The 26738-nt window shown below is 39.7% G+C and overlaps 1 long non-coding RNA gene across 1 annotated transcript; it reads left to right on the forward strand.

Annotated features, from left to right (window-relative positions):
- The first annotated feature begins 10232 nt into the window (after positions 1–10232).
- LOC136285824 (uncharacterized) lies at positions 10233–24681 on the forward strand. Its single transcript, XR_010719556.1, has 4 exons — positions 10233–10356; positions 18679–18831; positions 20365–20472; positions 23174–24681. It is a non-coding gene; the product is annotated as an uncharacterized lncRNA (long non-coding RNA).
- The last annotated feature ends 2057 nt before the right edge of the window (positions 24682–26738 follow it).

Raw genomic sequence — 26738 nt, forward strand, 5'->3', positions numbered from 1 at the left:
GGTTCTCATGGAACAGATCTTACTGTTTACACAGATGAACTTATTTTTCAACCCAGGAACAGGTTGTTGTGTTAATGCGTTTTCATACCAAGATTGTTTTCGCATGGGAACTTGCAAGTTACTTAGAAGTGACAGGCTAACTTTGGCAATTTAGCAGAGCAGGCCCGATTTTATGAGGCCTTTCTTTTATAATTCTTTTACCTGTCACAACAGTCTTGGGTTTAATGTTACGCTGAATTCAACAAAAGTATTTAGCTACTTCTTAAACTAAATAACAGAACTATTTTACCAAGGAGTGTTCTGTGACTCTTCCTCTCTTGAAGTTTCTAAACCAAGTCTGAAAATTATTACTGAGAGCCTGCAGTTTAGCAACAACAGGATTCAGAGGCATGATGAAGGAATTATAACACTGCTAGCTCTTGAAAGTCAGGTTGGAATAACATAATGTCATTCCTCCCTTCTTTAGGGTTTATGAATCTGGGGCCACAGTCCAGTACAGTTGTGGAAAGAAAGGATAAATCAGCATGTTCCTTACTGTGTGTATTTGTCTTTAAAATTTAATGAAACCTGTCTGTTTCGGTAGAGAAGCCACTTTATTCTCAGAATCAGAGTAGCTTCTTCCAGAGGAAGCTTGCACGATGAGCACTGTCAAACAAACCTTCTGTTAACTTCTGATGTTTTAGGTATAAGTTTGGGTTTTGGGGTTTTTCTTCAGAGAAAACGGTTTTATTTCCTACAATGTGTAATGTAAAAGTAGAAGGGGTTTCTTAGGAAAAATGTGAATCCCATGATCATGTTTGTCCTTTTGGAGTACATAAACTGAAATAGCCCTCAGTGTAGTCTAAGGAGCAATGTAAAGCTCCGCTCTTCAAGAAAGACTCTAATGTGAGAAAATCTCCTCTGCAATCTGTGTTTACTTGGGATGCTATTACTTTGGATTATTATATTTGTATTAACTGCCTTGGATCAATGCTTAGGAAATCATTTACTGGATTAGCATCTTATTTGAACATGAAGGAACAGATTAGTCTTGATTAATATACTATATCACATTCAAGTCTAAGAGTGATATAGACTCAACTGCTCAGAGCTTTATCATAATGAAGTGAATAGAGGAGGAGGAATTGATCTGAAAATACTTAAACTGGTGGGAATTCTTATAGAAGGATACTGAACTGAGAGAGAAACTGGAGAGAGTGGAAGTGCATTGTGAAAACAAAGACAGTTGCTTAGTTTCTCAGCTAAGAGCACAAGGAGTAAATCTGAGATCTGCAGAGGATTTGGACTAAAATGCTTATCAGCCTGAACAAGAAGCTTACAAGAAATAAACTCCTTTGGAGATAATTAGGAGCATAATGGAAAGGTGAATACTTAGAATGAAGCAGAGGATTTCTGGGTTTGTAGTGCTGCTGGTATGTTAATAAATCTGCTCTCCAAGAGCAAATCACTGCTGTACTGTATCAGCTTCAAATGGCTGCAAAAGCAAAGTCTATTGGAATAAATGTGAACTTGGTATGCTATTTTGGGCAACCTGCAAGAGACAGAAGGCTCTGTTAGATAGCAAGAAAATATTCGCTTCAGGCAGTAAAATCCATTGTGAATAGGAGGCTTCTTTTTTTCCTTTCCTTTGTATCAGTGCTGTGTTAAAATCTCAGGGAGCCAGTAGTCTGACTAAAGTGCTGTTATTCAGGACAATAGGGACAAGGACAAATCATGACTATATTTAGAAAGACAGGACATAATGTAATGCTACTTCATCCCCATCAATTGCATACAAAGGCATTTCCTCCTCTTTTTTAATTCCCCAAGCTATAAATTCCTGGGTGCATATTCTGGGAAAGTATCTCTGCCTGCTTAACTACTTGTGTGATCTTTGGTAAGCATATGATGCTGGTATCTCAAGAAAAGGGTCTGTCTCAAGCAGACATCTGCCTTGGCTGGGAATAGCTCTTGCTACTGAAGTTCTCTTGGAGAAGGTAAAGGGAGCACGATTAAATATTGATGTGCACAGAGGTATAGGAAGGAGTGAGTCTGTGCTGAACTGGAGTGAAACAAGCAGTACATAATTACATTTTGTAACGTATGCAAGTTGCCAGCAAGTTGCGCTTTTCTAAGACTGCAGAATGCATGTTTATTCTGGCTTCCTGAAGGTGAAATAAGTTGCACAACTGACAGCATCATCAGGCCTCAAATGCCTACTTTCTTTACTATTCAAATTACAACCTTTCTTTGAAAAACCGTATCATTTTCTATGCTAGGTGTTGTAGTGGAAATCCCCTTGCAAAGAATGTCAGAGAAACTGTTTGCAGTAGGAGTCTTGAAAAGAATAGGTATTCCTGCAAGATGTAAATTATATTTCTGTTTGAAATGGAAATCTCTTTTTAAAAATGAAATTTCAGAATTTTCTGGGCAAAGTAACTACAGCAAAATGCTTTTAATTTGGTTTATGTTGAAGTGGAGTCTGCTCTGGTTCTACTGTCACAAACATATTGGAGAAGTAGAATTGTTCTTTTAAGCTGAACATGTGACTCTTTACTTCGATGTTGGGTGAAGACCTGGTGCTCCTTGTGCAGTGAACACAAATGAGCAACAGTGCTGCAGGAGAGAAGTTGGTTTAAAATAGCTGCCAGAAAGAGTATGGCCTTTCAAGTGAGCTTCAAATGATGCAGAGAGCTCTTCTATCTCTTACAGTGAATTTTGTACTTAATGATAAAATTAAAAAAAATTAATCAGGGTGCTTTGTGCATGGTAGACAAGCCTGTCTTTAATCACCACTTTACTTAAAACCAGTGTTAAGCAGAATGCTATCTCATTAACTGTGCCTGAAATTGTGGCTCCTATTAAAAGCTGTATCGTGGGTTTCCTGTGGGGAAACCACTGGGTAGGTTTTCTTTCTGAATGTTACAAAACCTTACTATCAAGGACTATAAAGAGAAAATTTCTTATCTTGATAATTCTGCACTGAAAATTTTCCATTGAAATCTAACACTGCATACTTGTGCAGCTTTGGGTGGGGTTTTCTGTGCTGCACACTTTGAGATAGCAGAGCAGTCCTTATGTTCTTAGCAGAGAGAAAACTGAACAGGTGCCACTTCATTCAAAACCTGCAGAAATAAAGTGTGGCTTTTCCATTGACTTCACTAGATTTTATTTTCTATTCAGATAGACACTGTATCCTGAGAGAGATGTAATCTCTAGTGATTTTTCTTTCAATAGCCACAAGAAGAATGAATTTCCTATTAAAGTGCTATAATCCATTTACTTAGTTTTAGGACTTTTTAGTTCCCTCTTGACATGCTCATACAAGACTGTGGGGAAATACTTTCCCCTGGGCAGCCAAAGGCCTGGCCCTGCAACTATTCCTCATGTGAGACATCCTAGTGAAGCCAGCAGATTCCACTCTGTGCTTGGTAGCAAGCTTATACTTACAACTTTACAACTTTGACCAGAGTGCAAGAAGAATTTGTAAGCTAGATAGCTACCCTAAAATACTGAGCTGGTTCTTTTAAGTTTCTTGGGACTACCACAAGTAGTCCCTTGCTATGGCCTGAGCTGATAAACTGACTCCTCCCTTGTCCTCACTGCTGAAGTGATGAAGCTGACTCCTGCTCTGCAGTGTGTCCTTAACCAGCTTAGCCTTCATAGGGGACTTTCTCATCAAGGCTAAAAGAATATCAGAAGCTTGTCCTCTGTGTTTTGATGAGTTAAACTTGATCTACCTTGAGTAAAGTGTTCCCAGCCACAATTCTGAATGAAAATAGCCCTTACTTCGGGCAAAAAGACTCCTGAGCTCTATTGAGTGACTGGTATTGCAGGTAATGAATTTTTGTAATTCAGGATGCTGTCTCTGCATTTGAACACTGTCTCTTCTACTGCTTTTTGAAGCCTGTATTATCACAGCATGGTTCATGTTGGCCTGTCCTGGGCACAAGGAAAGTTCTGAGCTCTCAAAAATCTGATGGAGACCTAGTCTAGGCTGTCTTGTTGAGGGTTCTTGTTAGCAGTCAGACTCTGTTGTACATGTGAATGCTCCCACCTCACCTTGCCATGACATTGCAGGTGAAAACACTCAAACTACATGATTTTATCCTCTGAAATCCTTCCTCCCTTTTATCCAGAGGGGCACTATTTCCCACACACGACACAGTTGCCAGGGGGCAGTAAGAGAACCACTGAACTGGAAGTAAAGTGCAGGTCATGCACATGTTTGATGAGTCACAAACAATGACAAGGAAATGAAAAAAGGTATGAGCCTGCCTCAACTTAATCTGCGATTGCAAAGGTTTGCCAGTAAGCTAAGGTATCTCTGCAGTGCAGCTTAATGACTGCTTAGGTCTAATTAGTGTGTGTGTAAGTTAAGAGAAAGATTTGAAATAATAACTGTGAAGCTAAGCTAAGCCTTAAAAAGTGGGCAGTGATGCATTGGAGTAATGAATTTTAAGTGAATCACTTAACTACTGAACCTTTCAGCTTAACAGTGTTGTGGTTGCATCTCTATTTAAAGAAGTTTCTGGTAAGCAGATAAAAGTGCTCATCTTGCCACATTCATGGCTGTTAAAACATTGTTTTTTACTACTTCCTGTTGAGCAGCACATTTGGGCACAGCAAAGCATGTGCTGCTTCTCTTGTAGTTTAAACTGTCAGAGACTTGTTAGCATTTACAGAAAATAAGAACACAGGTGCGTGGAAAGTGGCTGTCCTGTCCCACAAAATGTTGAAAGCCCGTGAAGTGACTGTCCTACATTGGCATGAACATTTTGGTGTTTCTCAGAGGCCCAAGTAGATACTGTTCTCCAGCAGTTTTCTTTGAGCATGAGAGTCTTGGATAAAGTACTCTGTGTACACCTTCTGTGTGAAGGAGGCAGGGCACAGGCAGAACTTCTGTCTCTGTGTGAGAGATTAAAAAAATGCAGTCATGGACCTCTTTAGGTATCATGGGTGACCTTACTCTGTCATGCACAAATGCTGCAGATGCAGAGGGAGGACTTTGGTTTGGAACTTAGATGATCTTTAATGTTCCTTCCAAACCAAACCATTCCATGATTCTATGACAGATTTTTCCAAGAGAATTTTCCCAAGAGAAATGTCACGGCACATTTCACTAAGCTTCCTGGTTAACAAGACCATATTCTTTCAAAAGTCTGGCATTGCCAAAACACCAATAGGCTCTAAACAAGCTATGTTGTGGCTACCTTGAGCTAGCAAAATAATCCCATGAGTTCAATTTTTGTTTATAATCTAGGCTACTAAAGTTCTTTTTATTCATTTTCTGTCCTTAATAACTCTTGTTTTGAGTTTGGTTAAGAAAGGTGTTTTTCTCTTTTATGAAACATGCTCCTCAGGAGTATTTTCTGTCTTCTTTACTGTGTGTGTGCAGCTCTCACTTCCACAGTTGATGACTAGGAAAGAGTTGCTCTGTGTGCCAACAAATTCTTGCTGGGTTGCTTCGTCAGTGCTTTATTTGTAACACTATCCGGGGATGAAGAAATATTTGCATGAGTGGATTTTCTCTTTTTATAATCTAAATAATAAAATTACTTAATATTTGAAGGTGATAGCCACTTGTGTGATTTGGTTGCTCTTTAGCGATCTCTGCTCAGATACTGAGGTAACTGATGCATAAAATAAGATGCACATCCTTCCACATAACCACTGGTGTACACGTGTTTGTAGGTTCAGTTCTCCATGTCAGATATGGCCATGGGGAGCAAAGACAGTGTGGCTGAGATGAAAGTTGAATGAATTCAAAGCAGCCAGCAGTGCTATCCCTTATGTGCGCACTGCAGAAATAGATGGTGCTTCCATCCTGAAAACTGGCTGTTATTTTAGCAGAAAGTGTGCCATAGCTATGTAGTTCATAGAATACTCCTTAGGTCACGCTTAGCCACTGCTGAAAAGAGAGCTTCTTCTCAATGGAGCTCAGGAACTTGATGGCAATCCCTTCAAGCAGAGGAGGCAGGTAGATAAAGCCATTTTTCAACCTTTCCTACACCTCCCTAATAAAGCAGTAGCATGGTTTTAAGTAGTATAGGGGGATAGAGAGAAAAAGGGAGGTAGATTAAATTCTGTACCCACACCTCAGTGAGGAAACAAAGAAAAGAACCCGCATGCCTGAAGCTTGAAAGCAAAGTGAAACAAGCAAGAGAATAGTGTTACTGTTAGCATTTGATCTTTGTGCACTGAGCTTTATTTTCTTCTCAGTACATAAATAAATGCATGCTTAAAACTGTTCATCTTTGCTGTCACTCAAGCATCCTGGATAAAGCATCAGTTTCAAACATTCCTCTACCCTTTACTTGAAATGAAACATTTTTTTAGGAGTTAGAGCACCATGCTAAAATTGAGAGAAGAGTGTAAATTATTTTCTGTCAGTTTTGAAAACAATTATCCATTTTAGCTGAACAGTTACAGGCTGGGTTTTTTAGCTACTTGGGGAGAAAAAAATGTGGTAAAGGCTGACCATTCTGGTCTGTGGCTTTCTCCTACTGAATGCTTTTATTCTGTGTTTGAAACCATGCACATCGTGACTTTACATCCTGGGACAGACAGTTCACAGAGGGTCACTGGATCACACAGAGATGACAGGTTCTGGTGTGCTTTGCACTTGTTTTCCTGGAGTCGTGCTCAGTTCAGTACCAATAGCAAAACTGTGGTGTGCAAAGAAAAGCTGAAATCTTCCCCACATGTACATGACTGGTTTACTTTTAACCATTGTTAATTTCAAGTGTACATCAAAAGTTTGCACTGATAACACTGTTGAACAAACATGCAATTTTGACATAAAAATCCAGAGTTTCTTTATCCATAACTGGAGGCTAAGGAAGTTCTTTTAAAGAAACTGTCGATAGCTTCTCTTTTTTTTCAGTTGGGAGGAAAAAGCTCTGAGGCCTCACTAAGTTTTCAATGTGACTGGTTAAATGCATAATTTGGTGCATGATTCATACGCTAATGCTGTGGCTTGAAGCTAATTTTTTTCCCTGCTATCATATAATGGAATTCTGTATTTTAATGTGCCTGCTTATTTTAGGCAATGATATCCAGAGACAAGCCATACAAAAAAGAATCTGTACTGAAGTGCTTTTTAAACCTGATATTATTTCAGGACTGTCTGTCTTTGAAACGTATCAAAACTCTCCATAAAGTGAAACCAGTAAATACTGTGCACCATACAAGCATGATCACACACCCAGTCTTGTATTAGAATGCACCCAGCAGCAGCTCTCTGAGGTTGTTTAAAGCCACGATGGAGGGGTGATTCCCAGTGAGAAATGCAGGTTGGCTTCTGCTTGGTGCAGATAATTACACACAATTACTCCTTCCCACACTGGAGTAACTTTTTTCTCTTTGCACAAACAGATCTGTGGCATATCTGCAGAGTCTTGGCTCTGCACTTCCTTTGAGTGTTACTGTATTTGCAAGTTCAGGTCTCCAATGGCTTGCTGAGAGCATTAGTTCATGTCTAATTTAGCACTGGAGAAATCTGAAGATTTAATGCATTCATAGATAAATGTGTGCAGGTTTTCAGGAAGGGCATTGTACTAGTACTTCTACAATTCCTGGGGTGAGGCAGTTCCTACCCTACCTAACAAGCTTGTGGTTTATAACATGACTTACTGTATCAACTCAGTAATATTTCCCTGCAGCTGTAGAGAGCCTGACAAAGTAACTATGAAATACTACCTGTACTTCTCACTTTGATGCCAGTGTTTTTAAAGATGCCCTATAGATGATTTAGATGGTTAAATTTCAGGTTTAGAGAGGCAAAAGAGGGAGCAGAGCATTGTTATCAGGCATCTCGCTAATGTGTGGCTGGCAGTACTTACAGTACCATCCTTTAATGTCTCTGCTTTTCTGCTGTGACACCTGCTGCTTTGAGCATCCTGGTCCTGTGGTGGGTGAGGGACTCCCCCTGGGCTAAACAGCTGGCAATTTGCTATGGGCAAGCTACATTTTGAGCACTGTCTTTCCTGGCATGACTTGCTTCCCTTGCTGTAGAGCAGAGCTGGAGTGTCTCTCCTGCACTGATTCACAAGGGAAAGCTCTGGCAGTGAAGCATGTGATGGGAGACAATTCGGCAAGGTTGTCTTACCTCAGATGAGAGACCTGACAGCCTTAATAGGAAAAAGAACAGAGGCTTGGCTGCACTCACAAGCCTTTAGCAGCATGTCTCTGACATCTCCTAATAGAAGGCAGAGGGGAATGCAGGAAAATCTTTTGAACTTAGAGAATGCTGACCAGGTTGTGAGGTGTCACCTATGAGACTAGCATTTCTTAGAGATAGCTAGTTTCTTGAGTGGTCAAAGAGATCCTATCTCACTTCAGCCTTATTTTGTACAGGTCAGCCATATCCTTCCCTTCCATCATCAGCACAACTGAGGCTGCAGATTAATTGGCAGCTGCCGTTCTGTAGCTCAGAGATGAAGATGTTTGTTATCCTGGAGTGGAATCAATACCTGTGTTGCTTCATATCCAATGCCTGTGATTTCTGGCAAGTATAATGACTTTTCTGCTAGCTTAACCCTAACTAAGATTTAATTAGAGGATTTTAAAATGATAAATACATCCATCTGTCCTGTGCAAAGACTTTCTTATGACAATAAACTGAGCAGCCAGAGCATCCGATCCTTCCAGCAGACATCTGTGTTAATTTGGAGAGCTTTTCAAGCTCCTTCCTTTCAGGTCAGCTCTGTTCTGCACTTATCTTTCTACCTTTAAGAATAGAACCTGTCCCATGCCCTCAGCAGGAGCTAGAATCTTCCCAGTGCCAGTAAATTCTCATACTCTTTTGTTACCATTTCCTCTTCCCTTCTCTGTTCAAAGTGTGTCTTATCTAGAGAAAGCAGAGCACTGAGCAAAAAAACCCCAACTTACATGTTCGGTAAACATCAGGTCAAGATACATAATTCAGTTTACCACAGCAGGGTGGCATTTCTGAGAGAGGTGTTTAAGGTACTGAAATAGATTTTCTGGACTATCAGATACATGGCTTCTGTCGGGACAAAAATACTGGGGTTTGTATTGCTTCATTAGAATAAGAAATGAAAAAGCAGAGTGCACTGAGTGCCAAAGCTGTCTTTATCTTCATGCCATATTCAGCGCTTTCTCAAGTCAAATATTCTAGCTCAGAAAGAAATTGTGAAAATGCAGACTGAGACAGCAAGTTCCAAAAGCTCTCTGCATGCTTTTCAGCAGCACATTTTGAAGCTGAATTCCTTTGCTCTCAGGAAATTCCTCAGATTATAGATACTTGAGTTTAACAATGACTCTGTTACATCAAAGGTTGAATGGGATCATGAGGCTTACTGGAAAAGACAATTGGGCAATGCTGCAGGGAAAAGAAAGGCAACATTCAAGATGAGAAAGAAGTAAAAAATAAAGAAAGATATGTGGGTGAAAAACACAGAGCAGAACTCTTATCATTTCAGTAAAGGATAGAAAACAAAGGCCCCATGACGTGAGCCATAGTTCATAAAAGCAGCCAGAGGCACTGAGCCTCAGATGATGGTGCTAAGCTCTGTGCTGGAGCTCTTGGACAGAATCCTACCTGAAATCTTTGGGAGCCCTGCTGCAAGACCAAAACTGAGCGCTTACAATGAGGACTTTGCCAGGTCAGGGGCAATAGGTAACGGAGATAACAAACCTTATCAAATTTTTGTGAAAAAAAATCTGTGGAAGTGTTGAATCTTGCCACTACATCCTTCTTACCCTCACCTACTCTAAGGAAATACTGTGTCTCCTGCCAAGGACACAGAGCTAGCTCTACAGAGAGGCAAAGTAACAACACAAACAAAAAAGAGGGGTTTTTCTGGGTTTTAAAAGGGAGCAGCTGTGGAGGAGTTAATTCTTGAGGAAGTCCTAATTCTCTCTGTGTGGCTTGCTGTGAGTTACCTTCAGTGTCAGAGATTTAAAGAATCAGTCTCAGGCTTCTGAGGAATAACACCTCCTGACCAGGTGTGCTATGAAATTAAGGCAGCAGTACAGGTTACAAATACCCCCTTGAGATTTGGGGATTTTTTGGGTGGGGATTGGATTGAATTTTTTTGGCTCATTTTGTTTATTAGTTTGTTTCCCCTCTGGTGGGGAAACTCATGGACAAGTACTGATTTCCACCTCAGTGGTGTCAGTGCCACCTTTTATGGTCTTACCACTGTTGTTGTGGACTGGCTGTATTTTGCAATATTCTAATAAATTAATGTCATTTCATACAACACATTGTCTTTAGAGCAACTTCTAGATCCAGACTCAGAAGATAGCCATGAAGAAGAAGAATGCTGTTTATAGAAGTCTACAGACTTAAAAGACAACTCAGAAAGGACAGAGTTCTGCTCAGTACTGCATCATTTATAGCACTTTCATGTAAGTGAGCCAGCTTCCTTGATTTATGTGTATGTATATTTGGAGTTATTTTCTTCATATTATCCCAGAAATTGATTCTCTTTCATCATGCCTCTGAGCCTATTTACAGACCATGTGATATTCCATCACCTGCCTGAGCTACAGTCAATACAGTGGAACAAATGCCCAGATGCTCCATTTCCAGAGTGAGGAAAGGGCATTTGTGCTTGCCTGTGGAGATGAGGACAGCTGGTTTGCAGCTGGATAGATCATGCATGTCTCTGTTTTGGGTATCAGAAAATGGGATGGTATTTGTGCTGCTCTCCTTGGATGTGTCCTCTCTCATTCTGCACTTGGAAATTTTACCTGAATGTGACTGGTTGCAGTGTTTAGGATTCTGAGAAGCCTAATAGGAGTAAGTAGTGTTACAGAGGTGTGAAGGGTGGTTTTCATGCACCTCCAATGTGTTAAATTTACATGCTGGCTGTAAACACTGTGCATCCACAACACTTGTGAGAGGTGGTGTCACTCTGCTGCTCAGGACAACCATGGACAGAAGCCTGGTGAGATGGCTTCAGAAGCACTTACAAAAGAAGGATCACATTAGTATTTACCAAGTGGTAGCCTTTCCCAAAGGCACAGAAATCGTACATGTTCTCTGGCTCCTTTGGTTATTTACCACGACAGATAATTCTACAGTTCCTGAATGAACCCATTGACAATATGATTATTGTCCAGCCACTTTAGAGGGAAGAAGGTCTGGCAATTTAAGGAGATGAAGGGTGTGTGGAAAAAGCACTTAGAGATTTCAGCCCCGGGCATAAAAACACTGTGCTTAGAAGTAGCCTCTGAGAGAATAGGAAGAGCACCATCTACTGATGCAGAAGAAAATTAACCATTTGTATACAAAGCGTTTGTTTTTATTTTCCTTCTCCGTAGACAAGTCGTTGGTGGCTTTCTGAATGCAGACTTTAATCTGGATTTTGATTGTCACTGGCAAGATATTTTAACTATTGACTCCCCTTGCTAGCGGTGCTGATAGAGAGGGTGTTTTGTACATGGTCTGTTCTTACCCTCAGCAATCCCAGCAAAGAAGGGGCCTCATTAGCACCCTTGATATGCATAGATGTACATGCCAAATGTATCAGCTGCCTGCCTAATCCTTATTGTCATGGCAGTTGCTTTCAGTATCGGCTTGGAAAAGCATGTTGAGCTGCCACAGACCTTCACGGCCTCTTTCCACTGCCAACTCCCCTCAGCTTCCTAGCTGAGAGCTGAATGATTTGAGACAACCTTCCCTGCCAGCTTTATGTGCTCCATGCCTGCAACATTCCACGACCTTTAGGGACTTGACACTGTCATAATTTGTTTTGCATGGGAGTGGATCATGAAGGTCCTGTTGCTGTCAGCTCCTAGGCAGACCATGCTGTGCTCATCTGAGAAATTTGGAATCATCTTAAAATGAAAATGCACTTTTTGTTCCTCTGGATCTCAGTCAGCCTGACCTGCCCCCTCTGCTAGGGAGGACTAACTCTATATTAAATCTTGTTTCCTCATCACTCACTAGTGCTCCATCATCAGGGCCTCTTTTTCAGTGTTACATTGGGCACGAAGTTGCGTCATTCAGAATCTCAAGTTAGTTAATTTAAGTTTGCCTTAAGGGAGCTCTGACAGGAACCATTAGACCTGCACAGATATCTCTGTCTCAGATGTTGTAATCTTTCTTTCCTCTTACTGCCTGATGATGTATGAAGAGGGACCACAGCCTTGCTTCCTATTTTACAGAAGCACAAGGCTCCCTTTTTTGTTGTACACCAGCACCACTTAGTGCTCAGATGTTCCAGAGGTCACTAATAGAAAAACACGTTTATATATGATTATATTCAATTTCCAAGTGAAGCCCTTGTTTCTGAGGCTTTGTATTAGCACTTAACTATTTTTTGGTCTGTCTTTTCTTTCATGCCTTCCCAGCCATCAGCCAGTCCATTCTAAAATATAGATGCAGAAACTGTTGCATTTATAATGTTTAAAGATTCTGGGTGTTCTGCATTTCTAAGTTTCATAAAATCTAGTAGATGTGAACAGATTGAATCAAGTCAAAATATTAACAAGGGAGACAGAATCTTAGAACTGGTTATTCTGTTTGGTGAAAAAAAAAATGATCTTCAGGATAGTGAAGTGCTACAAGCTTGGAGTTGGTTTTAGTTTGGTTTTTTTCCAACCATTAATCAGCTGATTTAGTACAGGGATCTTCTTCTTACCTTGTTTTACAGAAACTGAACAATCTGGTGAGCTTAGTTTAGTGCAGGTGATTACAGAGAGGGGCAAGGATATTTTTACCTGTTTGTGTCCATTATCTCTGAACTGAATAAAAAAACCATTTCTGGAACCATATCTGCATCTCATTTCCTGGGGGGAAAGGGACTAGTAAACCACTGAACCATGCAGCTCCTCTGAACATGTTCCTCCTAATGTCAGAGGAACGTAAGACTTGGATCAAGCTTCTGCTGCCTTACCTTGCTCCAAGATATAAACAAACATGAGCAAAAAGAAATATATAAGACTTTTATGCATCATAGGCTTATAACAAACGATACTTCTGGCACCTTACACGTACTTAAATGTGACATTTGAATACAGGCTTGAGATGTGTCATAGCGAATTATTTCTTTCGTTGTCACAGAGAGCATTTGGCCGTCACTTTCTGAAGAAGAACACACCAGCTAATGCTTGTTTGCAAACAGTAGTGCCTAAGGCAAGCCGGGAGAGGGAGCAAAGGACACCTGAGCAGAGCTCCCTACGTAATAGGCAGCAGAAATTGTTGTTTGAGGCACACCAGGTCCTAAATATTTGGGCAAGGACAATATCCCGATGTTTTGATGGCAGTTATGTGAGTGCCAGTAATCTCCATTGTCCTCTCCAAAAGGGTCCTTGGCCTGGTACCCATGTGTAGTAGAAAACAACGAAGTACAGAGGTGACAGCCGCAGGACAACAAAGTCTTTGGGATCAGGGCACAGGGGGAGAGGAGACTCCTCTCATTTAATGTGCCCAGCAGTCATGCATCAGTGAGGGACTAGGGCCTAAATACCTTAATCTAGCATGAAAATGCATCAAACTGAGGAAAGCACTGGCTCTTTTTATTTCACTGTGAAGGGAAATATGTTCAAAATTACTGAATACCTTACTAAGGAGCAGCCCTTACGCTTATGTAATTATTTATTTCCACCTGGTTTTGACTATCGCCATGCCCTCTGTTTTTCATACAAGAGTGGGGAAGTGTGGAGATACCACAGTGTAAAGTTTCTAAGTTTGTCACAGTTATCTGGCAAAACCTGCCACACAAAAGCATCATTTGCTTGCTTTATGCTTTATTTAGGCCATTTTTTTATTTTATTGTAAGACTTTATTGCAGATTCCTGTACACTCAGCAAGTGAACTGAAAGAAGACTTTATTGCTTCTTTTTTCTGTCCTAAATAATTTGGTGGTAGTAACTGATTTGTCTAGTAAAGAAAATCAAATGGACTATTGGTGACAGTTTCCACAGCTAGGAGAATTTAATATTTAACAACAAAATATATTTAGGACCAGAAACTGATCTCAGATTGGGTAAAAGATTTTGTGATCTATATTGTTTTTTACAATGAGTAGTGCACCTATTGTATCTTTGCATATTGACTAGGAAAAATGAAAGCTATAGTTCAGTTTTTAAAACTGTTTCATTATCCTAAAAAATGTGTGTAGGTTAAAAAAAAAGCACATTTGGGGGGGGGCTTTTTTACTTTGTATCTCTTTCTTCAGGTTTGAAACGGAGGCAGAGGCTCAGGCACAGCAGTGAGAAATAATCTATTTCATGACACTTCTCTTCTATAAAATTCAAGGGTTTGGTCTTAAACTGCAAGGAAAGATATTACATGTAAGATTTAACACTCCAACGAAGTAAGGCTAAACAAAAATACTGAAGTGTTCTAGCTCTGTATTTGTTATTTGTTCCAAACCAATGGCTCACAAAACTTAAAATTTTGTCTTGAAACCTTGAAACTTGAACTTTCTCTAGGAAATTCTTTTATTATAATCTACTCCTAGGAAGGTTGGGGAGCAAGTAGGGTAGTGAGATGTTATGTGTCATCTTGGTTTTGATGTTGCTTGTTTGTTTAGTAGTAATTCTAACATTTCTGTGGATATTTTCCTTTTGTATCTAGGGCCAAAAATATCTAGATAAAAAGAGCTCTATCCCAAGGAGTTCCCAGTTGCTGCTACACATGAAGTTTGTGGAAGACTCTCTGCACTACCTATGAAGGCACAAAGGTTGGGGGGGGGTGGGGAACAGAGGGAGTTGAGGCAGAGATGAAATCCTGCATCGGGAGGTAATTACTGATCTAACAGCTGATCACTAGCTGTTTTTTTGTTGTTAATCTTTTCCCTTTTTGTAGAGCCAGGTCCCCAGTGCCTACCCATGCTTTGCATCAGCACTGGTACTTTATTAGCCCCTATAATCCACTGAGCATTCAACACTGCCAGCTCTTCCTGAGCCACTGTGGGGACACAGCCCTGACCTCTGCCTTGTGTGTGTCCTGTGGGGGCAGTTGGACCTTCCCATGGGGTTCTGACCTGGCAGAGCCCTGGTCAAAGCCCAGGGCAGGCTGGAAGCATGGGCAGGCTGCAGGGGACACAGCAGGGCTCTGCCAGAGGTGAGTCCACGGTGCCATTTGCATCTCATGTCTAGCAACAATGACCTTTACAGATGTTTGGAACCAAGATAAAGCCATTCTCTTGTGGTGTCAAACTCGACATTAGCCAATTTTATATTTACCCAATGACTACATGAATGGCAGTATGCACCTTCTTCTGTTTGAGTAGCTCCTCTTTCTAGAGGAGGTGGTAACATTCCCTTTATGAGTTTTCCTCCAAAACTTAAATGAGATCTAAAATTTTCATTAGAATTGTTTTGATGTTACATTTTGGAATTGCTTGAGCAAGTATTTCTTGAATACTTTCTTGAATCTCCTGTTTCAGAATCATGTCACCATATATTTCTTACCTTAAAAATTGTGGATAGTATGTAGTTTTCAGAAACTCATTTTAAATGGTTGACTTTTTGTCCCCTTTGGGGTCAAAACCTTTTGAAACCTTGGACTCCTTCAAAGGACAAAGTGTATTGTAGCCATGACTAGTCAGACTAATGTGTCACCACAGTGTAACATGTTCTCCTGAGTTTATTATCAAAACAAGTTTTATTACTTCGAGTGAGTCTACAGTGGAAAATGAAAACACTAAATGGAACAAGGACTGAAGAGACAGGAAGCTATGAAACAAAAATAATATATATTTGGAAGGGAAGGGAAGTGGAAAAATATCTGGTAAGGAGCAGTAATTAGGGCAACAAAAGACATATAGCCAAACAAATAATAGAACTGAACACACCTGAATGAAAGGGGACACTTTTATAGAAAAGAAGACCCTAAAGCAAAAGGCAAGAAGGGTTTTTTTATCATTGTTGAAATAAGATGTGAAGAGATGTAGGGAGAGAGAACTGTGGTGAATTCATAAGCAAAGGAAGGTAGGTGGAGGAAGAAAGGGAAAATTTTCTGTTGTTTCTTTTAGCAAGTTCAAGCCAGATCTTCAGGGGCTGGAACCTTTCCATCCCTTACTGCAGCAAGCATGTAGGGAGCTGGTTAGCACCTCGGAGATGTCAAGTGACTTGCTGAGGACTTCAGTCAACTGGTGTCAGCTGCCTCTTCTCTGTTCAAGATGCTGCCCACCTCTGCATGTTAATAAATTTCAACAAGCCTGAGGGCCCCCAATGGAAAATGCTTTTATGGAGACATTTAGTAATGTGCTAGCAGTCAGCATCTAGAGAAAAGCTCTGGGACTTTGTGGGCAAGAACAGTGTCTCAGATGGCACAAAGGGATTGCTGAACACAACTAAGCAAATTAGAGAAATTAGACAGTGGTTTTAGAAGGGATTAGAAGATGAATGCCAAAGTATGACAAAAGGTCATTGACCTTTCATGATATGCAGCCCTTGTTACCAGCACTGCTGTACAGTGAATTATCCTTTCTTCATGTTGTTTGCCTGAGTGGCTGATAAGCCCATTTGAACCTTTACAATTCAGTCCAATACAATTCTCTATACTGTCTTCAAATCTTAATTCTGTCCCCTACTCCTACCTCCTATTTCAGCTGCATAAGGAATAAGTGAAGCTAAAGCCTACATTTAATTTTCATGTGCAAATTAAAGGCTAGATGATTATACTGTGCAGACTCCTTGTAGTAGCAAGTGAGCTGTCCTTTTGATAGTGAAAGCAGTGTGTGGCTGAAGATGTGGTGTCCTGGAAAATTAATTTCCTCAGGAGGGTCTTGGCAGCAGGGTTCCAGGCTCCATATTAATATCTCTCAGCCAGTGTCCCGGACCTTAGTCTTTCTCCTTTTAACTCCTGAGTAATTTAGGTCAAGGAAGACAGTGAGAAATCAGTTCCTTTCTGAAGGTCAGGAAGAAGACAACTGTAAGAGCTCCAAGTAAATGCAGATCAAACTAATTTAGCAGCAGCTACACAAAAGATGTAGGGAAGTTGCTTGGTGGGTCCATAAACTAACTGTTGGAGCAAATACTAGCAACAACTGTACAGAGAAGGGTTATAATGGCAGTTCTAGGCTAAAAAAAGGGATCTAGTTTACAAGTCCTTTACTACTGGAATTCTGAGAACATGTGAATTCTGCTTCCTCCTTCACCCACATTTTTATTTTGAATGACAATTTGTAATGAAGGAGTAAACTGCTTGTGGTAAAGAGAGCAGGCTCCAGGAGGTCTGGTGGCAGGATACGCCAAATGGCCAGAGCAGGGTATAGCAGAGCAAACAACTTCCCCCTTCAGTGAGCTATTTTGAATTCAGGAAAGGTGAGATGTGATCCTCTGAAATACTAAATATTGAATTCAGGGCAGGTGGTATAATTTAAGATTAAGTTAGCCATTTGCTGTCTTATCTTTTGGTCAGTACTGGCAACCCAGGACTTAAATATTCTTAAAATAGTTCTGGATGTTCTTTGCAGCTATATTCCAGCTCTGCTGTCTTGGGTCTAGCACTTGCCTCCATACTGTGCTGCTGTAAGAGGGAGCACAAAGAGCAAACTTGCTTTTATTAAGTGAACCTGAAATGCTGCTGCAGTTGGAGAACCCTTGGGTTTGCTGCTAGAGTTTGTCTGAAGCCTACAGATACATGCAAAAGGGATGGGGGATGCATAAAATCCCATGAATACTACAAACCTAGGTAAATCCTAGGGTTTGCATAAATTTATTACTCAAGTAGTGACAAAGTTTGGAAGTTCTCTGACTGAGGGAAATGGCTGGTTTATCTACTCTACTTCCTCTTTGCTTTGCAAGAAATAGCTGTCTTGTAACTGGGAATATAGGGACGTGGCACAACCAATTTCCTCCTGTGTCTTCTTTTATTCCTCTTCGTGCAAGGATGTCCAAAGAAGAATTGAAAACCTGGATTATTACTCAGTATGCACATATCCATACTTTTTTGAACATCTAGTTTTTGAAACACACAAGTAGCTTGAAAATCTACCTTTAAACAGAAATTAGTTTACAAGCCAGACAGGTATGTCTATGGGTTTGGGTTGTTTTGTTGTTTGTTTTTTCTTTTTTTCTCACTCCTGGCAAAACTACTGCAAATTGGAGAATGCCACTATATTAAAAAAGACTGTGAAAAATACTTGGTTTTGATGATCATCTCTGATCTCCAAAATGAAAAAAAAACCCATTTCAATATGCTTGCTTACATTTTAAACTTTGGTGCAAAATAACTTTATTTCAAAATTTTTGTGTGCTATGGACTAAAAGTTATTAATGTTTTGGGGAAGCTTCCTTGGACTGAAAAGCAACATGAATATTTTCTTCACATTTAGTTTCAGTTTTGTGGCACTTGGGTTTTTGAAAGTCTTCCTGTCCTAAATTGTAGAATTATAGAGTCATTTGAGTTGGAAGGAATTGGGTTTAAAGGTCACCTAACCCAACCCCCCTGCAGTAATCAGGGACATCTTCAACTAGATCAGATTTCTCAGAGCCTCATCCCACCTGACTGTGGACACTTAAAGGAATGGGGCATCTACCACTTCTCTGGGCAACCTGCTTCAGTGTTTTACACACACAAAACAGAGTGTAGTGACATCCAGGTCCATGCAGAACTTTCTTTTCAGCAGTTTGTTCATGCCAGCAACACAAGGTTGTTTTACTTGTTAACTTCTAGTCCTCACACATGAGGAAATCATAACTCCTGGTACCTTGTATGGGCAGAAATTAAAGAGATCCATGGGAACTGTTTGTCTCTTGGTCTATTAGTTGTTTTCCTGCTAGATGCTGTGTAATGTGTCAAGGCTATCATGACTCCTGGTCAAGTGGCTGAGGACATCCAAGAGGAAACCTGCTTGGAAAACAGTAGTGTGGAGTACAGTCTGTGGCGCGGACTCTGCAGAGTGACTCCACCAAGGTCAGGTAAGTATGCAAATTCTTGACTGCTTTTACAAATGCTGGCTGATATAAAACTGACAGGAATTACAGGAGCTACTAGCCATTTCTGGTGCTAGTGCACACATTATTTTAGCAGAAGGGAGAAGAAAAAGTGGTGATTTGTGGTGCTCAGTAATTCCTGCATACTAATGGTGTCATGGTTTAACCCTGACTGGTAACTAAGTACCACACAGTCTGAGAGTGAGTTTGAACTTGGTCCATGGTCACTGAGTATTTCTCTTGGGTTTTTAGCTGTCTCTGAGAGCACTGATACTTTCCTAGAGGTAAGTAAATATTGTTTGAAGTCCAATGAAAAATCCCAGCATCTAATCAAAAGTGTTAATGAATGAAGGCATACTGAAAGCCAGCATCCAGATAGCACTTGACATGAATGGTAAGTCTAAAAAATACACTGCTGTGAAAAGTGCCCACTGGATCAGCTGAGTCGTCAGTACAGCATGCAAATAATATTTCCTTGAGAGGCTCATTTTTGGATTTCATTGTTTTGATTGAAAAGAAGAATTGTTGGTGGCTTGTTGAGATAATTTGTATTAGAGCACTTAAAGGGAAAGACAATTTATTTTTTCTTCAGGACAAAGAACAAAAATAGTGAAATATACAGAAAAATTCTAAAGATTTCAACATTTGAAATAAAGTTAGTCCTTTTACATTCAGAAGACTTAGGGACTGCCTTTATTCCGGGCAACTGAAATACTCTGTTGGCTCTGAGACTGGCTTGCAAGTTGCTACATAAAATTAAATTTTAAAGTTCTCAAGAAAAAAAAACAAACAAGGCTTATGCTACTTGCATGCTGTGCTAAACTAGTAAGTTTTTCAAAGTAAAATGCACTGTGTCTTTAACCTTCCTGGCAAGGTACAGGAAGAATAGGAGGAGAACACAATTAACTTTTTTAGTTCGGGGTCATTCATCTTTCGGTCTTGGTCCTCAGTCTTCTAATATTCATATCCATATATACAAGGAATCTCTTGGTGGCCGTAAAAGTGATCTGGCAGATGATTTTCTTTGAAGCTGGAAGGAACATGAAGGAAACCTCCAGGCATTTCATGCATTATTTTATAGTTGCATTGGTAAATGTACATATTAAAATATTGGAGTTAGATTTCCTTTTAAGTAATGTGTATATTTTAGGCAAGGATGTTAAAATTCCTGGGATGCCAGAAAGACTAATGCTGTCTCAAAAACTAGATGTATACATAGGTAACTTTCAGTATTACATTACTACAAAAACATGAAAATAGGAATGAAGGATAAATCTTTTGTATATTCTAAATATTGCACAAACTACCCGTGTAACTATTTTGTACTTAGTGTTCTGGACTAATATTCCTTTGCATATATGCTTACATGTATATGTGTGTGCAAACATTGCTTCATGTCCCATTTCTCAGTTCACTGACAGGCCCCCAGGATAATTCAGCAGTTTACAGGCATACTTACTTTAATATTTATGTAAGATCTTGTCATTATTACATTTTATTGCTTTTTCTGCCCAGTAGGCTCCTTTTTTGGAGGGCGGAAAGGATCCTGGAGGAGGGACTGTATTTATCTGTGGTTGCAAGGTGTCAGACACATAATAGGTAGAACTAAAAATGAACTGATAACAGGTAAGTCCTTTGTCTTCTGTCCTGATACTAAATAAAGGTTTGGGCCTCATGCAGATCATAGGCAATACCTATTAATCTATTTTAAAGTGATCTTCTTTTGGGAAAGCACTAAGCTGAAGTACCTTTTCCTTACCTTTGTCTTCTTCAGCAACATAGCTACTTAGCCTATATTCCCCTCATGTTGAAACATTTCCTAAAGTTTCAATACACTCATTTCCAAACCTGTTCATCTGAGTCGTTGTTCCCTCTCCAGCACTTAGAATGCAAATGCTGTGAAATAGTGTTGCATTAGAAAGTGCTAATTAGCTCAACATGAAACACAAAAATGAAGAGAGTGTAGGTAGGTTATCTCCATCAACCTACTAGATTTTTTCCTAATAACTTTCTCATTAATTTAGAAATGCATTTTCCAGTCTCTCATGGCTGTTGAATGAGTCCTACAATAGTTAAATAATATGAAAATACTGAATGCTTTGCAGATCTCTAAATGGCCACTTGAAGTTATTTAAATCTTACAGCTGCTTTTCTTAGATAATATCTTCTGGTAATTAAACTAAGCCTTTTGAAAGCTCATCTTTCTTCCTTTTGAATATAAAAGGAGATCAAAACAGAGTATTTCATGGGAACACAGTAAAATCTTAAATTATGAAAAGTTCCTGCCTTCCATGAACAAACCAGAGATTGCAACAGGCTCAGAGGGGAGCAAGTAGAGTTTTGTAGTTGCTAGTGAGACTCTTGCTGCTTCAGTGGCAGGAAGGAAAGGGTGATTCTGAACCACTCTGCTTAACCTCACACCAAAAGGGAATTTGTCCCCTTATTTCCAGCATCAGCAGTCAACAGAAAACATTCCCACTTGGATATTTTAGGATTTGAGATGGACTTAGAACTTTCCAACCATTTTCCTAAAGCTGTCTTGAAATACTGTTTCACATCTTAGTAGAACATTCGAATAACAGGATAAGCAGAAGAAACTTGAATCACAGAGAAACTTAAGGCAATGTATTGTTACCAGCTTAGGATTGTGGGGTTGTGTGGTTTATGATGATAAACTTTTGGGACTTTCTTCCAGCTTCCCTGTTTTCAGATTAAAGAAACACTGCAGAGCAGCTTTGTCACACTGAAGTTTCAAGACCAATTATATATATATATTATATAATTATATAGCGTAGTTGCTTTGCGTGTGGGTAACGAGGACAGCAAGTGAGAGCACAGCATGATGTCCTGCAATAGCATTGCTGGGGTGTCTCTTTGTTCAGATTATCAGGATTTTGGCAAAGCAACACGACAGGAAATGTGACAAATTCAGGAAAAAAAAGGAACCTGTAGGAAGAACTGGAGCAATTAAGAGTTTGAGCTAATTCCTCAAATCTGGCATTGCTGGCAACAGGTCACCTCTGTGCATTAAATTAAATTTTCCTTAATTGACACCTGGGAGATCAATTTAAGAGATATTTTAAAACATATTTTAGAGGGAAAAAATAAAAGAAAATAAAACAGCAGCTATTAGTTATATTTGACTTATTTTCTTAAGTTTAACACAGGGTCTACCAGTTCAACTCAGGTTTCCCAAGAGGGTTCAGAAATACTTTGTTGAATACTCTTTGCTTTATCTCAATCTTTATTTTTCAGACTATGTTGGGACAAAGTAGGAAACATGCATTTTGTCATGACTCAGAGCAGCTGTTGCAGGTGTTGTGCCTTGGAATTTGTGGGATCTTACACTCACTATGGCATGAGAATAGAATTGCTCAGGAAATCATGTTACATATGTCCATATGCAAAAAGCCATTGCTCAAATTTAATTGGGTAGGATTACAAGTTAAAAATGGTCTTCATTAGCATAATGTTATTTTCAGGTTAATGGTAGGGATTAGGAGTTTTTCTAGAGAACATGCAGACCACATTCATCAACAGAAAGCAACAGCAACTCTCACTTCAAGAAAAACTGATTTCCATAACTAGCCTTGAGTCATGATGCAGGTTTTATAAATGACTTTGTCAATCTAAAAGATGCTTGCTATTCAAATTACGAAGCCCCTGTGAGTACAGGCCCATTTCTCTGAATAGAGAGACCATGAAAACATTAGTAACTCTGGCATAAAACTGATGTATTGTGTAATAATGTTTCACAGAGAACCTGGTGCTTCATTTATCATCAATGTCTGTAGCTAGATTTGGTACAGGTTACAAATGAAACCCTGAATGCTTCAATCACATCAAAGATGTTAATAAAATAGCATATAGAGAGGTTGAACAAGATTTATTTGGGATATAATGACTCCTTCAAGCCAAATGCTCATGAAGATTAGTGGAGGAGGATGGATGGGAATCTGTGCTTTAGAATTATGCTGAGCATCTTCCTACCAATAGCAAATTGATCAATCTGCTGTGGAAGAAGTAAATAGATACAAGGAAGGTTTCTTACCTAACTGTCTACTTGCATAATTCAGCTCATTTTAGCAGCTTTGACATATCACTTGTTGCTGGTTTTGAACATTTATTTTCCCTATGTGCAGATCAAAATCACAGGGAAAAGTAGGAGTTAAAATCCAGCAGAAAAAGTAGGAAAGGTGAAATGGGGTAGGGCAGAAAAGAAAGGGTGAAAGAGACAGGATTCATGAAAGTCTAAGGATAAATTTAAAGCTTAAATGCAAAGCAAGCCAAGTAACTGAAAGCTGGGGTGCTTTTTTTTCCCCTACAGTAATCCATGTGTGAATTAACAGTGAGTGACTTGGAGAGTAAAGCGTTAAGTCTTCTTCATCACAACCTGGATCTGGAACTCTGACCGAGCCCTGGAGATTTGGTTTTATTTCCTTAAGAGCTCTTGGCATGTGTCTGCAGCATGGGAATAAGGCTGCCTGCTGCTAGCACTGACTTGTGCCATGTGGGAGCAGTTAGATGTGACAAGAGAGACTCATGCATGGGAAGTCAAGGGTGTTTAAGTTGCTAGTCAGGGTCAGAGCCAACTGCAGCCAGGCCACGTTCCTCAGTTAATGTACTCTGCTTTGTATCTGAAAGCAGCTGAGACAAAATTAAAGTAAGCAATGCCTCTTGTGAAGCATAACTGCTCTTGCCTTTGTGTGTCTTTAAGTATTCTACTCCCTGATCCTTCTTCCTTGCTAAATGCTCTGCTCATGGAAGGGACAATGGCTTTTGAAGGTGTCCATTACAGCATTATGTCCTTACCTAGAACAATATGTTATATCTGTCATTGTTCATGTTGCAGTCAGACACAGGAGCAGCAGCAAGACTGCAACAGGGTTTTTAGGTAATGTATCTTAATTTCCATTGGAGGTTGTGTAGACACATCTGTGCTGTATACTTCTAATTAACTACTGGGCAGTGAGGTTTCTTAATATCTCACCATTTCAGTTGTTAGAAATTATTTATTTATTGAAAAAAAAGGGAAGTGTCTATATAAACTGCAGAATTCTAGCAAATGTATCAGGTTCCTTCCTTTTGAATTGCTTCTGAGATGCAATGATAAATCTTACCTGTTGTTTTATGCTGCTCACTTTCTAAGGAGAAAACTACTTTTAACAAGAATGTAGAAGAGCATGCAGTTTCATTACTTCTCTCCTGAAATCCCAGATTACAGTTAATCCTGTGCTTTTCAGATTTATAGTTTTGATTCCCACAGGACTACAGATATGCTTCTGAAAGCTTTTCTCTCCCACCTCTCTCATCCTGATCCCACATGCTATTTTTCAAGGTGACACACCACTCTTCAAACATAGGAGGAGGTGGGGAAGGAGGGGAGGGGGAAGAATAATTCCATTTTAAATTGGTGCAAAATGAAATAAGACTTTAAAATGTTTCAAAGAAAACGTTTAATCTCCCAAAGTATTACAGGACCAGCACATCCCCACCTTCTGCATCCTCCTAATCCTATTAGATAACACCAGGAATAAGCAGCTGGCACAATAAAAAAAAATGCCAAATAAATGATTTTGAACTGCTTGAAACTGTGAGCAAAAAAAGGTGAGATGGATAAAAAGCCCTGGGAATGTGACAAGAATATGAGAGTATTCGGCCGCTAGTCTTGTGCATAATGGCTGTCACTCAAGTGTGTCTCGTTCAGACTCGGGAAGGTATTCATTCCACTGGAGACTTTTTGATGTGAGTATCATCCTGCATTAAAGTTTTTCTGAATTGTTTCTTTCAGTAGTTTGATGATATTTCTTCGTTGGCGAAATAAAGAGAAGTATTTATGAGAGCTCTGCAATTTGAAAATGTTTTCAAGGAATATGGTCATCTGAGTGCTTATCTCTGCTTTTCAATTCATTAGTCAGGAATGAGGAGGTGGTGAGGTGGCCCTGTTCCTTCAGATTCTCCTTGCAGCAGAATGCTCTCGTGAATGTCCTGGTAATTGCTGGGGTTTTGGGGGTGGTTTTTTTGTTTGTTTTGTTTTGTTGTTTTGGGGTTTTTGTTGTTTGTTTTTTTTTTTTTTTTTGTTTTGTTTTGTTTTGTTTTATCTCACCCCTCTCCATTCATGAAGTGCAAAGTATTTACATAGCTATCACTTCTGCCTCTCATTCGACAGAGGAAACTAAAGCAGAGGAGAGAGGAATGACTTGCACTCAAAAAGACAATCTTAATACAGAAATACAATTTAAGTTTTAGTCCCTGTGTTTTCTCTGGTGATGTGTTCCTGTCTCCTGTTCTCCAGCAGAGTAGGGCTACTCACTCCCTAACAAAGGAAAGTGTTGAGCCCATACAATGTTCCTTTCAGATGCAAATTGTAAAAAGCTTCCAGGTATCTAACCCCAAGCCAGTGAACCTACACTTGTAAATCACATGTGTACCAACTCAGATGTTCCAAAATTTAGTTAATTTGTGAAGTTTGACTTTTGAAAAGTCAGATGTAACTGTCCACCTCCTACATTCTTATTCCACTGTGGCAATATGGATAAACTGTATCAAAATTTTCTTAATAGGGTCCTTTTTTAAGGTGAATTAAGGCCTTGGATGGGTTGGTTGGGTTTTTTTCACCCCACTTAGGACATATATGACTTTAAAGCAATACAATTACCCATGACTACACATGGCTGTGACTGTGCCAGATGCACATGTTGCCACAATTGTAAGGCAGACAAGAAACTTTGCCTCTGATGTCCCAGAAGTGGCTTGTCATGTCATTTACTCCCAAACAGAAAGTAGCACAACTTTTTGGATTGAGATCCCGTCCTGATAACTTTTTGCACGAATTAGGTCAAAGTATTGGTCCCAGCCACAAGCAGAGGCCAAATTCTGGAAACAGGGAGGAAAGGGAAGGACAGGTGAAAAGATTTCATTGTTATAAACCAGATCCACAGATTAGAAAGGAGGCGAAAACACATACCTGTGTCAGGAACATTTTAAAAAAATAAATGTGTCTGAATAGCAAATGTACACCCTTTTTCTATAGAAATCCTTTTGTTTCGGATCACTTTGTTAAAGTCGAATATTCGTAAACAGGGAAGACACCAGCAAAGACTGACACCTCGGCAAGCTCTAAACCAAAATCCACATGTATGCCATCACTGTTTGCTGATTGCATAAGTGGGGCAATGAATATAGGATTTCATTTCCAAGATGTAAACTTTTGAAACTTTGATAAATGAGAAGTCACTTTGTGTGAACTGGTATGTGAAATACATGATTTGTCCACCACCTTGCTACTACCAGGATTTCTAGCAGGCACAGGTCTCTTACATGACTAGAGCACGCCTTCATGCCAAAACAGGAGTGATGTATAGGACTGTAAGGAAACTTGAGAATTATTCATGGTCATACTGGGTCTCAGCCTGTGGATAAGCACAGGCTTTCAGTGTCCATGACACCTCTTGTAGATTTGAGGCTTTAAGGTCATTGTGAATTTAAAGTTCTTTCACTGCATGCCAGATAGTTGTGGGGGTTTTTCTCTTCTTTGCTGGAGAGTCTTCACTTACCAAGGCTTCCACTCAGTAGGTTGCCTTCAAACTTGTTTGTTCATCTCGTGTTCAGAGATGGTGTCTTTAATTTCAGCCTGTGCATGCTCAGAACACAGGGTTAGTTTCTTCTGGGTGTTGTTTACGTGCTGCCTGTTCCAGTAGACTTCAAACACAGCATCAGACTGAGACTTGAATATAAAAGCAATTAGTGCTGATGTGCCACATTTAACACAGGCCGTGCAGGGAAATCAACCTTAAAAGATTAGTGCGTGTTGTTCTGCTCCTTCTCTAGTTCTTCAGAATCATTTATATCCTGGTGTAATCACTTATTAACACTACTGTACTTAAAAACAG

Source organism: Chamaea fasciata, unplaced genomic scaffold (genome assembly GCF_029207755.1).
Source record: "Chamaea fasciata isolate MVZ Bird 193981 ecotype frontalis unplaced genomic scaffold, bChaFas1.0.hap1 SCAF_2, whole genome shotgun sequence".
Lineage (NCBI taxonomy): Eukaryota > Metazoa > Chordata > Aves > Passeriformes > Sylviidae > Chamaea > Chamaea fasciata.